We start from the raw sequence: 14,918 nt of genomic DNA on the forward strand, positions 1-14,918 counted from the left end.
TATTTGTTTATTTATTTACTGAGACAGAGTTTTACTCTTGTTGCCCAGGTTGCAGTGCAATGGCACGATCTTGGCTCACTGCAACCTCCGCCTCCTGGGTTCAAGCAATTCTCCTGCCTCAGCCTCCCCAGTAGCTGGGATTACAGGCACCTGCCATCATGCTTGGGTAATTTTTGTATTTTTAGTAGAGACAGGGTTTCACACGGTTGGTCAGGCTGGTCTCGAACTCCTGACCTCAAGTGATATGCCCGCCTTGGCCTCCCAAAGTGCTGGGATTACAGGTATGAGCCACCGTGCCCAGCTTAGCTTATTTCTCTAAAGATTATATTTTAATTCCCAAAGACTTGTGCATTTATCATTCCAATGTACTAATTGTAATGGTTACATATAAAATAGGTAGAAACAGAAATTATTGAAAACAAAGAAAAATGAATGCTTAAAATAACTTTCCTAACAAGATTTTTATTTGTTCCTTTATATATATACATATAATCATATGTATGTGTGTGTATATACATGTTTGATGCTTGTTAACTAGTCAATGAGGATGAAAGCAATTAATTTTAAACTTATCCCTGAATTATACTGACATAATGACCTTTCAGTCAAATCAAAGTATCATTTAAGTACGAGAATTTTTTTCCACTATAGAGTATGTAATTTTTACTTCAGAGACTCACATGCTGCTGGAATTTATGCTTTGAAAACATTTCTTACAATATTTTATTCCTAAATAGGGAAACATTAATTTCATATGCAGAATAATAAATCAATCACATTTATTCCATCTGAATTCATTTTGAATGTTAACTGTGGAAAAATTAATGGCCAAATATTAGTCTTTCAAGTATTTTTAGGAAGGAGAAAAAGTCTAATGCATAAATTACAAAGCAGTGAACTATGAGTGAATCCTAATGTTTTACATTTATTTAATAATGGATTTTTCACATATTACTTTAGAATCAATTCCCGTTGAGCAAATGTTAATACAAAACACAAACTTTAACCTATGAATAATTATGCATTGACAATGATCACAAAAGTTCAACTGGGAAATTCTGCATAAATCATTAATTGGGAATTTGGGTATTCAGACAAAAACTACACCTAAATTACATTATTATGTAGACAACAATAAAAACTCATACCATAATGTTACAGGTGATTATTTCACTGAATATGCCTGTGCAAATTGATAAAAAGAGCAAATAACTTATCTTTATTATTCTGCTGATTTAACATAATCTTTTGGCTTAGCTACCTGACAGGCGCTACATGGTTAAATATGAGTAAACGTTTCTATTTGGTTCAACTGTCAAATGAGATAGTCATCCACGGTGATAGTGTAAGTTGTCCCATCATATTAGACTTCACTATGGTGCACTGTCTGCTTGACAGAATGGAGCCAGGGGGTCAGGTGATGACAAGTGAGAAAGGTAAGTCAGGGGAAGCTCACTTGTGTCAACCTTCACTAAGAAAAGAATGTTATATAGAGCGAAGGACCACCATTTTACTGAGTTTATCACTAAATTAGGTACAAATCTGACAGGTTAAATTCCACGTTTAGCAATTTGGACTTGCCTTTGTTTACACATCCTTTATTTTAGTATACATACAAGATTAAGTACTGAATATTAGGAATATGAAGCAGCCTTCTATATCTAAATTATTGGTAATAAATGGCAACTTTGCAGTAGTCAACTCTAAAGGCAACATTTCCTCCTACAATAATTCTTCCCGATAAATGCGAGTACTTTCCATATCATCAACATCTTGTCATTGTAATTATTAAAACAAACATAACGATGAGCACTTACAGAATTTTAAATGCATGTCTGGTATTTTGTACTGGCTATTTTATGTGTAGAATAACACATAAAGCCCACAGCAATCCTGTCTCCTTTCCAAAAGAGAAGGCTGCTGAGGCTCAGGGAGGTTAGGTTAATTCTCCAAGGTCACACCGCTGAGAAATGCAGGAGCCTGGACTTGAACCTAGGTCTCTTGCCCTCCAAAGACAATGCTCTTATCCTTCCTCTCTTTCTGCTATATTTTGACAGAAAATAATAAGGAGCAATAGAAAACTAATTAAACCATGAAAATTACATTTGAAAAGCAATAATGGACTATTTTGAATATCCTCACATTAGACATTTTCTATCTGACTTGTCAAAGGTAGAGACCTTAAAAACCAATGACATTGAAAATATAATGCTTACCACTGAATCAGCAAGTCAGTTAAAGAAGACCCTAAGAAAGGAAGTCCTAAACCTTGTTCTTTCACACATTCTAAAGTATGTTTTTACAAAAGCCTTGAGAGAAATTTAAACCAGTTATATTTTATGAATGTTTGTTTAGTAGACTAAGAGTATTCGAGATTTAAAAATTATCGTTCATATAAGCTCAGTTTATAATTTCATTCCTGCCAGCTCTACCTTCAAAACACACCCAGAACCTGACCTTCCTTCACCATATCCACCACCGATCCACTGACCCCAGCCACCATCAGCTTATCCCTGAGTATGTAGGCAGCCTCTTGGTCTTTCTCCTCCAGCGCTTTCTTTGTCAGAGAACTGGCCACACGCTACTCTGAGCCTCTTCAAGCATGAGTCATTTTTACAGTACTCCTTGACTCAAATGTTGTAATGGTAGCACACAAGGTAAAAGTCAAAGCCTTTATAATGGTCTATGAGCTCCACTTCCCACAATCTGACCTCATCTACCCCCTCACTTGCCCTGTTCCTCTCCACTCAAGCCATGCTGGCCTCCTAGCTAGCTAGTCTTTAAACACAGGAAGCAAGCTCCAGCATCAAGGCCTTTGCAAGTGCTGCTGCTTCTGCCTGAGAGCGCTTTCTCTACGTGTACACAAAATCATATATGCACACATGCACACCTGGCTTGCTTGTTCACTTTCTTCTGGTATCTACTTACATGACTCGAGATTAGTGAGGTTATCTCCAACCATCCTATATGAAGGTGTGTTTTCCATTCCCATAGACCTTTTTCTCAATATGTTTTATTGATGGCCACTGTACATATGGCTGCCACCTAACATGATACATTTAGCTATTTGGTTACTGTCTGCTTCCTTTGTGATGTATCTCTAGTGCCAGAATACCAGCTGGCATATTATTGATATTTAACACATATATGCTGAGGAAATGAATGAGTGATAAATGCAATATAAAAATATTACTTAACATGATAAGAATTCATGAATTAGTAATATGACAAATTATTATTACTACTTATTAGAACAGGGTATAAATTATTGGAACATTTTTATTTTATTTTTTTATTTTTGAGATGGAGTTTCCCTCTGTTACCCAGGCTGGAGTGCAGTGGCACAATTTCAGCTCACTGCAACCTCTGCCTCTCAGGTTCAAGCGATTCTCCTGCCTCAGCCTCCCAAGTAGTTGGGATTGCAGGTGCACGCCACTGCGCCTGGCTAATTTTGTATATTTTTAGTAGAGATGAGGTTTCAAGTTGGCCAGGCTGGTCTTGAACTCCTGGCCTCAGGTGATCCACCCCCCTCAGCCTCCCAAAGTGCTGGGATTTCAGGGGAGAGCCACCGTGCTCAGCTTGTAACATTTTTATTATGTGATAGTTGCTAAAATAGAACATTTTGTGAAAAGCAAACAGAAGTGGGAACTGTAGTTAAGTACACCGGGTAAAAAGATCTCTAATTAAAGTTAGTATGTATTTACACTTAGCAGAAAATCTTCGGTGTTTAATTCTACTTCAATTAATAGTAAAATAGGCCGGGCGCGGTGGCTCAAGCCTGTAATCCCAGCACTTTGGGAGGCCCAGGCGGGCGGATCACGAGGTCAGGAGATCGAGACCATCCTGACTAACGCGGTGAAACCCCGTCTCTACTAAAAAATACAAAAAAATTAGCCGGGCGAGGTGGCGGGCGCCTGTAGTCCTAGCTACTTGGGAGGCTGAGGCAGGAGAATGGCATAAACCCGGGAGGTGGAGCTTGCAGAGAGCTGAGATCCGGCCACAGCACTCAAGTCTGGGCGACAGAGCCAGACCCCGTCTCAAAAAAAAAAAAAAAAAAAAAAAAGTAAAATAATTTACTTTAAATCTTAAGAATAGAATTTTTCTCCTTAGATATAAGTAAACATAATCATGCCGCTTTGACATTGATAGTCTGTTAAAATGTGGTTATTTAAAATTGTAACATAAAATACAAATTTTCTCATTCGAATGTTAAGTGGGACTTAAGTCTATGATGATAATTAAATATTAAAGTGGTTCTGATGAGAAGAAAGGGTAGTCTTATGTATAAAGATTTACTATTCTCATTTTTTTCTGGGGCCTGTAATTATTGAAGTTACATGATTTCAATAAAAATAGGGTGCTCTGTGAAAAAGGCTTAAGATATGAACAAATTATAAAACACAGATGAAAATAGATATACTTCTTTGAATTACAAATAAAGTCAAACAAGTTATGACATAAAACTTCTATCTGGTCTTAAACAATAAGCAACTGGACACCAAATGCAGTTATGTGCTAATTTACCTCAAAGATTCTTAAAAAACAGAATTTGTACAACAGAACCTTCTGCCACTGAGGCCTGATCTTAACATATGCCTGTGGGTCGCGCATTCTGTTTTCATCCCCCTGCAAGCTGCATACAAATGTGTGCACACAAACACAGACAATACTTTTTGAAAGGCAGATTCATCTAAAAAATAGTTGATAAGGCCTCTATATACATACTTACTTAAATTTCTCCATGAACTAAGCAATTTTGTAACTTGTGCTATCCGTCAATCTGGCAGATTACTGCATTCTAAAACAAATGCAAAAACTCTTTTATATGTATGGAACATCCTGATTATCAATTCCTCCTGTTACAAGTGTGACATGAGCTCCACATTGAAAAAGATATTTTTAAAGGAAAAGTCAGGAATGAGAGGAGTAAACAGCATTACTCATCCTAATCCATTTTCTATTATTTCTGATGGTTTCTGCGGTAAAACAAATTAAAAATTTAGTTTCTATAAAGGTAAAGAACAACTACACTATAGGGTAAGAAATATCTAAGAAAAAGGGTACAAAACTGGGCAGTAGAATCAGGCATTTGAGCAGAAGAGAAAATATCAATGAGGAAATCTGCTTAAATATTCAGATCTGCGCAAACTTAGTGCTTTACTTCCCTTGTTCGAACAGTCTGTATTCACACATTTTATAGTTCTCTTTTCCAGTATAATAAAAAATTTCAGAGATTTGTAACACCAATAAAAACTAATTTTTTTTTTTTTTTTTTTTTTTGAGACGGAGTCTGGGTCTGTCGCCCAGGCTGGAGTGCAGTGGCCGGATCTCAGTTCACTGCAAGCTCCGCCTCCCGGGTTTACGCCATTCTCCTGCCTCAGCCTCCCTAGTAGCTGGGACTACAGGCGCCCGCCAGCTCGCCCGGCTAGTTTTTTTGTATTGTTTAGTAGAGACGGGGTTTCACCGTATTAGGCAGGATGGTCTCGATCTCCTGACCTTGTGATCCGCCCGTCTCGGCCTCCCAAAGTGCTGGGATTACAGGCTTGAGCCACCGCGCCCGGCAAAAACTAATTTTGACGTGTTTAATATCCATTCCTTTGGAGTAAATTTGAGTAAAGATGAATTAATGGCTTTCAACATTTTCCAAAACACATTGTAAGGAACAATGACTCTCAGGGATGCCCAAATATTTTGTAAACAATGCAAATTACACAACCCTTTTGGAGGTTCACAGGACAATCACAGCACATGAAGGGGTCTGAGAAGCCTGATAGTAAAGAAATCTGTTTAACTTTGTTTAAATAGCACTTCCAAAATTGTGTAGTCATATCTGCCCACATTCCTACTTAAATTCATTATTTAGTGCTGATGAGCATCCATTCTATTACTTAACGAAAACTATACCATCTTCTAGAGTTACTTTGTTCAATCACTTTTATCACCTGGACAGCTTCTAGATATGTGAGGGATAAATGTGTTTATAATCCCCAGGCTTTATAATCTCTAGGACTCTGCATATTGCCTAGTGCTTAGCAAGCTTATGGGTTGAATAAAGACACCAGGGTTAACACTGTATAGCGAAGTATGGTTAAATTAATGAGACATTAAATTAAATTAATTTGGTTAAATTTATTTTAAATGTTCCCCCACCCCATCTCCAACTCATCAGGTAAGTTTGTCCTGGAAATCTGGTGGTTTGTTGTAAAAGATTATTTCACAAGCAATGCGTGAGCAAATGACAAAGTTCATGGTGCTTTTGAGTTTCTTATAGGCTTCTTTTCACCTGCCTCTGCTATGAGGAATGCATGATATCTTAGCTTCCTCTAGGGAAAGTGAGAAGGGGAGAGATACCTAGAGGGTGGTATTTCTGAATTGTCAATTCTGCCTGCAGCACAGCAGGTAAAAGTCACTTTGCACTTCGTGTATTTCCCACCAATATCCATTTGTGAACAGAATGGAAAGGAGAGGATGTCACAGCACGAAAATAAGAAATGACGAAAGATGATGAGGAAGAAAACAACAATCCCTTCTTTTTTGTTTCCTAACCTATACTACCTCCTATTTTTTGAATCAAATGATGTATCATTTGGATGGTCACATATTACACACTCAGTGCCCTTTTACTTCCCCTCTAATTTTAAATATCCAGAAGAAGAAATTGTGTCTTTATATAATCATTGAAATATAAGAAACAGATTTTCTATGAGAAAAATATTTTAAAGGATGAGATTCTGAAATATGTTCTTATCTTTTTACAAACACTCCTTCCTTCCTTGTCTGGATTTTGCACTGCATTCTAATTTCCTTGGATGTTTATTTACAAAAGGCTAGATACCACTACGGTGAAAGCAATCATCTGACTCTATGAAGATCTAAGATCGTATTACTTCGTTTTTGTGTTGGGGTGGTGATGAATAGACCAAGGACCAAAACGTGCTTGATAACTGGCCTCTCCTGGGACCAAACAAACGAATAAGAAAACTTTCTTGGACTATTCCAAACTGAAATCACTGCTATACATAATTCTAGAATTCAAGAGAAAGAAATACCAAGAGCAATTTAAAATAAAAGTAAAGAGAATTAAGGTTGGTATAGAGGTTCTCTGATATAAATATCACCCTCTGCCCTATACCTAATATTTTTTAAAAACAACATACATTGTAACTAAAGGACTTCATATGTATCATACTGTGAGAAGAGAAATTTGGAGAAATAAAGACCAAAATGAAAATTTCTTATAAATATGCCAACCAGAAATAACTGAAATATTATTTTGTAAATATAATTTATTTCTCTAAATATAGATGAATTATACATTCTGATTCATAATTTGATTGTTTTAATGAATGGTAAACTTTAAAAATAAAATTTAAAAATTCTAATTTATAATGAAATAATTATATTTCAATATACAGATGTGCCATAATTTACTAGTCCAATTATCCATTATTTAGAAATGTAGGCATTTTTCTTCCATTTTTTGCTATCATAGATAGTGCTTCAATATTTAATTAATCTTATAATATACATGTTTAACCCATATCCAAATGTTTTCTTAGGATAAATTCCTAAAGGTATATTGCTAGCTTAAATGCATATTTTCAGGTATTCGATACATATTGCAAAGTTGGTTTTTTAGAAAGCACTTATCAGCTTACACTCTGGCCTGCAGTGCATGAAATTATTAATTTCCCTGCAACCTCACCAACTGTAGTGTTTATCATTCGTTACAATCATTTTCAATTTTATACACTAAAAGGGGATCTGATTTAATATATTAATTTCTATGATGGAAAATGATGCTATCTTGCTGGTTATGTACGACCTTTATCATGTGCCATAAAAATAATTGCAGTTGATTAATTTAAAAACATTTATTTTTAAACTTACTTAAGAAGGTGCATAATATATCACCTACAAAATTTGTAAACAGATGGCCCAATGTCATTCACTTATTTACTCAATCAATATTTATGGACCACTTGGTCAGGTCATGGGATACAATGTAAGCACAACAGAAATGGTTTCTGCCCCAGTAGAGTTTATAGTGGGAAAATGTATACAAAATAAAAATTAGACAATAGGTATACAATTACATTTAAGAAGGGCAAAAGTATAAAGATCTGATCTAGTTTGGAGTGTCGGAGAAGGATTCAGTTTAGAAATGATATTTAACCTGAAATGTGATGAATGAGCAGCAGTTATTTAGGTGAAACCTGAAGCAGAAGGCAGTTTGAGGAGGGGCCCAGGATGTTCTCCATAAAGATGTCCAAATAATGTTTTAAATGCAAATTTTTCATGTGACTTCTGCTTCCAGTATGGTGGACTAACTTGATACTCCCCAAATCCTTATTCACTACGAAACACCTAAGTACTGCATAAGCCACAACAATTATATGTTAAATGTTGTCTAGCTCTTACAATAAAGTAAAATAATTCTCCCAAGGGTGGGATAACAAAATAAATGAATCTGATGAAAGCAGAGAAAGGGCAAATATGAATAACATGGCTGCCTTGGTGGTAAATATCAATACTGAGAAAGCTTTACAGCTGTGTCCAAGGGAATGGATCACTGGGTCATAGACCTAATTTGGAACTGCTAAGCCTGAGATGCCTGCATAAAAATAGGACCCTCGAATGGGTGACAGTATCAGTGAATGGACAGTGCACTCCCTAACATCAAGGAAGAACACGAACAAGTCCTCTTTAGAGGGAAGCATTCTGAGCCCAGGCCTGATAAGAATTCCCACAGATTAATCTCAAGTATAAATGATTATTACAAAAAAAGTGCTAGTTGCATTAAAAAAAAATAAACAAGTGACCATGGCAAAAATGTCACCAGAAACAATAGAAAATTCAGTTATTTGAAAGACAATATGAAATAATTATAAAAGATCTAAGGAAACAAAAAATGGAATCAAACCAAGAAAGGAAAAAGAGATATTCAGAAGTAATCAAGCAGAGCTCAAAAAGAATCAGAATTTCCAGGACTAAAGAATTTGTTAATTGAAATTAACAAAGCAGTAAGTGAGTGAAACAGTAGATGTCGCAGCTGAAGAGAGAACTGAAGTAAAGGTTAGCAAACTGTGGTCCATCACCTGCTTTTGTCAATATAATATTGTTGGGACAAGCCACACTCATTCATTTATATATTGTCCATGACTGCTTCTGCACAGCAATGGCAGAGTTGTATAGCTGTAACAGAGACTATATGGTCAAAAATAGTTACAAGATTTTGTATAGTTACAAAGCCCAAAATAGTTGCCATGTTTACTGTAGAGCCCTTCACAATATTAGCCAACTCCTCAACTAGAATACAGAATTAAAAACATTACACAGGATGTAGCTGGAAAAATATGTAGATAGAATACATGTTAGAGACATTAAAAGAGATGGAAGATAAAATGCCGAGTACATGGGTAATTGGAGTTTCAAATGAGAAGAAAAAGATTGTAGAAGAGATGTTATTTAAAGAGATAATGCTATTCCAGAACTGATGACAAATATAAATCTTTATATTCCAATCAGGGTAAATAAAAAGAAATGCACACTTATACGATATCATGGCAGGTAGATCAGAAATTCATATACGTCCCAATCACAATAAATTAAAATAAATCCGTACAAAGAAACCGTATACTGTACTCATAAAAGAACAAAACAATCTTTTTAAAAAAATCATCCCCAGGAAAAACAGGAATCATCCTTAAAAGACTAGCATTTGTACTGCCAAGAGCCTTTTTTGTTGTTGTTTTGTTTTGTTTTTTTTTTGTTTTTTTTGAGACGGAGTCTCGCTCTGTCGCCCAGGCTGGAGTGCAGTGGCCGGATCTCAGCTCACTGCAAGCTCCGCCTCCCGGGTTTACGCCATTCTCCTGCCTCAGCCTCCCGAGTAGCTGGGACTACAGGCGCCCACCACCTCGCCCAGCTAGGTTTTTGTATTTTTTTAGTAGAGACGGGGTTTCACCGTGTTAGTCAGGATGGTCTCGATCTCCTGACCTCGTGATCTGCCCGTCTCGGCCTCCCAAAGTGCTGGGATTACAGGCTTGAGCCGCCGCGCTCGGCCTTGTTTTGTTTTTTTTAAGATGGAGTCTCGCTCTGTCACCAGGCTGGAGTGTAGTGGCACCATCTCGGCTCACTGCAACCTCTGCCTCCCAGGATCCAGGGATTCTCCTGCCTCAGCCTCCTGAGTAGCTGGGACTACAGGTGCAGGGCACCATGCCTGACTAAATTTTGTATTTTTTAGTAGAGATGGGGTTTCACCATATTGGCCAGGCTGGTCTCAGACTCCTGACCTGGTGATCTGCCTGCCTCGGCCGCCCAAAGTGCTAGGATTACAGGTGTGAGCCACCGCACCCGGCCTGCCAAGAGCCTTCGTAATGACAACAAAGAAAATCAGAAGAAAATGAATATCTTCAAAGTTCTAAGAGAAAATAACCATCAACCTAGCACTGTATAACTAGCAAAACTTTCTTTGAAAAATTAGGATGAAACAAAAGAAATTCCCGATAACAATTCACAGTGTATTGGAGACCATTTATAGGAAAGTCCAAAGAACATTCTTCGGAAAAAAAGGAAAATTGTTTCTAAATCTAAGCAAGTACTGAATACAAAATAATATTTAATTTATAAGTTTTGGAAAAAAAGGATATAACTAAAATACCACACAATTTAAGCATGTAAGCCAGAAAGGGGGCGACTGAAGGGTAATATTCTAAGGACTCTGAACTACCCAGGAGGAGAAATTTGCTGATTAGAGCAAGACTTTAAAATTTCAGCAACATGCCTGGTAATTCTCAAATGCAATTGTTGGAAAATATTAACTGTTAAGAGAAAAAAAATAGAATTAAAGAAAATAACTTCAATTAAACAAAAAGTATACCAATAAAAAGGAAACAAAAATTTTATAGAACATGAGCCAAAAAAGAAAGCCTAAAATAAAATGGTAGAAATGGATTTACTTGCCGGGCGCGGTGGCTCAAGCCTGTAATCCCAGCACTTTGGGAGGCCGAGACGGGCGGATCACGAGGTCAGGAGATCGAGACCATCCTGGCTAACACGGTGAAACCCCGTCTCTACTAAAAATACAAAAACTAGCCGGGCGAGGTGGCGGGCGCCTGTAGTCCCAGCTACTCCGGAGGCTGAGGCAGGAGAATGGCATAAACCCGGGAGGTGGAGCTTGCAGTGAGCTGAGATCCGGCCACTGCATTCCAGTCCGGGCGACAGAGCGAGACTCCGCCTCAAAAAAAAAAAAAAAAAAAAAAAGAAATGGATTTACTTTTATTAATATGTGATTTACTTTTATCAATTACATGAGTGTAAGTGGAACAAACTAATTAAAAGACAGAAAAAGTCATATTGAAAAATTAAATCAAAATCTAGTTTACTATTTATAAAACACTAAAATATGGCCGGGCACGATGGCTCATGCCTGTAATCCCAGCACTTTGGGAGGCTGAGGCGGGCGGATCGCCTGAGGTCTGGAGTTCGAGACCAGGCTGACCAACATGGAGAAACCCCGTTTCTACTAAAAATACAAAATTAGCCGGGTGTGGTGGCACATGCCTGTAATCCCAACTACTCCAGAGGATGAGGCAGGATAATGGCTTGAACCTGGGAGGTGGAGGTTGCTGTGAGCCGAGATCGTGCCATTGCATTCCACCCTGGGCAAAAAGAGTGAAACTCTGTCTCAAAAAAGAAAAAAAAAAAAGAAAGAAAAAAAAAAAAAGGCCGGGCGCAGTGGCTCAAGCCTGTAATCCCAGCACTTTGGGAGGCCAAGACGGGCGGATCACGAGGTCAGGAGATCGAGACCATCCTGGCTAACACGGTGAAACCCCATCTCTACTAAAAAATACAAAAAGCTAGCCGGGCGAGGTGGCTGGTGCCTGTAGTCCCAGCTACTCGGGAGACTGAGGCAGGAGAATGGCATAAACCCGGGAGGTGGAGCTTGCAGTGAGCTGAGATCCAGCCACTGTACTCCAGCCCGGGCAACAGAGCGAGACTCCATCTCAAAAAAAAAAAAAAAAAAAAAAAAAGCAGAAAAAATCAAAAACACTAAAATTCAAGAATATAGAAAGGCTAACCATGTAAACAAACATATATCAGACAAATACTTATCAAAAGAAAGCTACATTAATAATCACCTACATATCATGCAAAAATCATTATTAGTTATGATGACCATCACCAAACGATGATAATAATGTCCATCTACCAGGAATATCTAACAATCTTAAGCTTGAATACAGAACAGCCTTGGGCCAGACACAGTGGCTCATACCTGTAATCCCAGCAAGTTGGGAGGCTAAGGAAGATCACTTGAGCCCAGGAATTTGAGACCAACCTGGGTGACAGAATGAGATCTTGTCCTAACAAAAAGCAACCTCTCGAAAACTAGCTTCAAAATATACAAAGTAAAAATTTACAGAAATAGAAAGCAAAAACCACCATGACAGTTGTAGATCACCACCCAACTTGGTCATAACCCCACAGATCAAACAGGCAACAATTAGCAAGACTTTAGAAGATCTTAACCACACAAATCCTGTTTGCACTGCCTAAAGAATGTATACATTTTTTTTTCATGTGACAGAAAACATTTATAATATTTGACACATATTTGGCCACAAAGGAAATCTCAACACGTTATAAAGAACTGGTATCATACAGATCACATTCTCTGATCACAAAGGAATTAGGTAAGAAATCAGTTCTCAAGAAAAAAACCAAAAATGTTTCATATTCTTAGATTTTTTTTTTTTTTTTTTGAGACGGAGTCTCGCTCTGTCTCCCAGGCTGAAGTGTAGTGGCCGCGATCTCGGCTCAGCGCAAGCTCTGCCTCCTGGGTTCACGCCATTCTCCTGCCTCAGCCTCCTGAGATATTTTAAAACATACTTATAAATAACTTTGTGTCAAAAAATTATGAAAAGTTAAAATTACTTAGAATGAATTTTAATTAAATAGTACATAAGACATTTCTATATGTAGTAAAAACAGAATTTAGTGGGGGAAGTTACAGCCCTAAACTCTTAGAAAAGAAGAAAAGCTGACAAGTAGTGAGTTACACATCTAACATAAGAAGTTAGGAAAGATGGCATAACCTCACTAAGGAAGGGTGGGAGACAAAGCTGCTTTCCTATTAATCTATGGAAAACAGTGTTTTGACTGGAAACTGAAAGGTTATGTAGACAAGTACTATAGCCTAGTTGGCGAATTCCAAAACTGCTTTGCATGAAGATCAGGGGTTGAACAATTTTGTAAATGGATGGTGGAAGTAAGATTTCTCACTGTTGAAAAGATGAGTTAAAGGTAAGGAAGAAAAGCATGCTGAAATGAATGTTGATGTCCTAGATTCCAGTTGGAGACGTCAGTATGAACTCATGGATTAGTATACATCATATATCACCTAGCCCTGTCCAACTGAGAGGGCCTGGAAGCCATGATTTTTCCAGCAGAAATAAGCACACATGTCACCTAGATCTTGGTTTCTAAATACCATTCTCTAAAAAACAAACAAACAAACAAATGAACAACAATAACAAAACCAGAGCTCCCTGGAAAACTGATTAATTCTTGGGCTAGAGTAGGGAAAATAAAAGATGAGCTTACAGCATGTCAGTTTACCAGAAACTAAGAAAGTGCTCAAAGACGAAATGAGTGGGGCATATCAAAGGGAGCCAGTATAAAAGAGCTTTCAATGGCTACAGCAGGAATAATCTGAGCAACAAAGTAATTTAGATATGTTAGATTGAACCCAAGGTATAAAGCAACAGAACATGAATCTATAAGATATAAACAAATGGCTACATAAATAAATTGGAAAGAAGAGACATATATTCCTTATAAAAGAATTCTGAATAATGTATGCCCATAGTTCTCCTTCTAGGAGGTGGGGTTTATTTCCTGTCTCCTCTTCAGTGTGTATTGAAGTTAGCTATTTTCTTCAAAATAGAGTATGAAAAAAATAAAAATGACATCTTTACAATAGAGAAATGTGACAAATACTACCAGCATGTCATGTGGATATTATGTACTCCCTGATAGAATGTGATGAGAAAGGTATTTCATCTCTTTATAAAAACCCATAATCTCAGGCTAATCATGAAAATGTCAGACAAACCCAAATTGAGGGACATTTGATAAAACACTTGACGAGTACTCCTCAAAACTGTCAAGGCCATGAAAAACAAACAGAAAACCCCTAAGAAACTGTTATAGTCATGACAATTAAGTGCAACTTGGTATCCTGAATTGAATCTTGGAGCAGAAAAAAGAACATTAATTTAAAATCTGGTGAAATCTGAATAAGGACTGGTATTCAGTTAATACTAGTGTGCCAATGTTAATTTCTTAGTTTTGACAAATGTATGACAATAACATTAAGGGAAACGGAAATATGCACTCTCTTAGTAACTTTTCTGTAATCTAAAATTATTGTAAAATAAAAAGTATACCTAAAAAAGAAACAATATAGTTCAACAAAGCCAAAAGTTGCTCCTTTGAAAAGACCAATAAACTTGATGGATTAAGAGAAGAAAAGAGAGAGAAGGTAAAAATGAACAATATTACACTGAGGAAGGGAAGAATTATAGACCGAGCAAAAAAATACGAAGAAAACAACTTGAATAACTTAATATCAATACTTTTAATAACTTAAATGAAATCTACCATTTCCCAGAAAATCATAACTTGCCCAAACTGACTCAAGAATAAATAGAAAGCCTGAGAATTTCTGTAGCTACAACATAAACCAGAACAGTTAAAAATCTTTCCACAAATAAATTCCCAAGCCCAGATGGTTTAAAACAGGGGTCCCCAACACCCAGGCTGTGGACTGGTACCAGTACATGGCCTGTTTGGAACTGGGCCACACAGCAGGAGGTGAGTGGCAGGCAAGTGAGTACTGCCTGACTTCCACCTCC

General features: G+C 37.2%; 1 protein-coding gene across 17 annotated transcripts in view; it reads right to left on the reverse strand.

Moving 5' to 3' along the window:
* The window catches only part of LOC113224832 (calcium-dependent secretion activator 2), a 567,701-nt gene that overhangs the window by 139,045 nt on the left and 413,738 nt on the right, over positions 1 to 14,918 (reverse strand). The window lies entirely within an intron of this gene.

Source organism: Piliocolobus tephrosceles, unplaced genomic scaffold, assembly GCF_002776525.5.
Source record: "Piliocolobus tephrosceles isolate RC106 unplaced genomic scaffold, ASM277652v3 unscaffolded_41, whole genome shotgun sequence".
Classification (NCBI taxonomy): Eukaryota; Metazoa; Chordata; class Mammalia; order Primates; family Cercopithecidae; genus Piliocolobus; species Piliocolobus tephrosceles.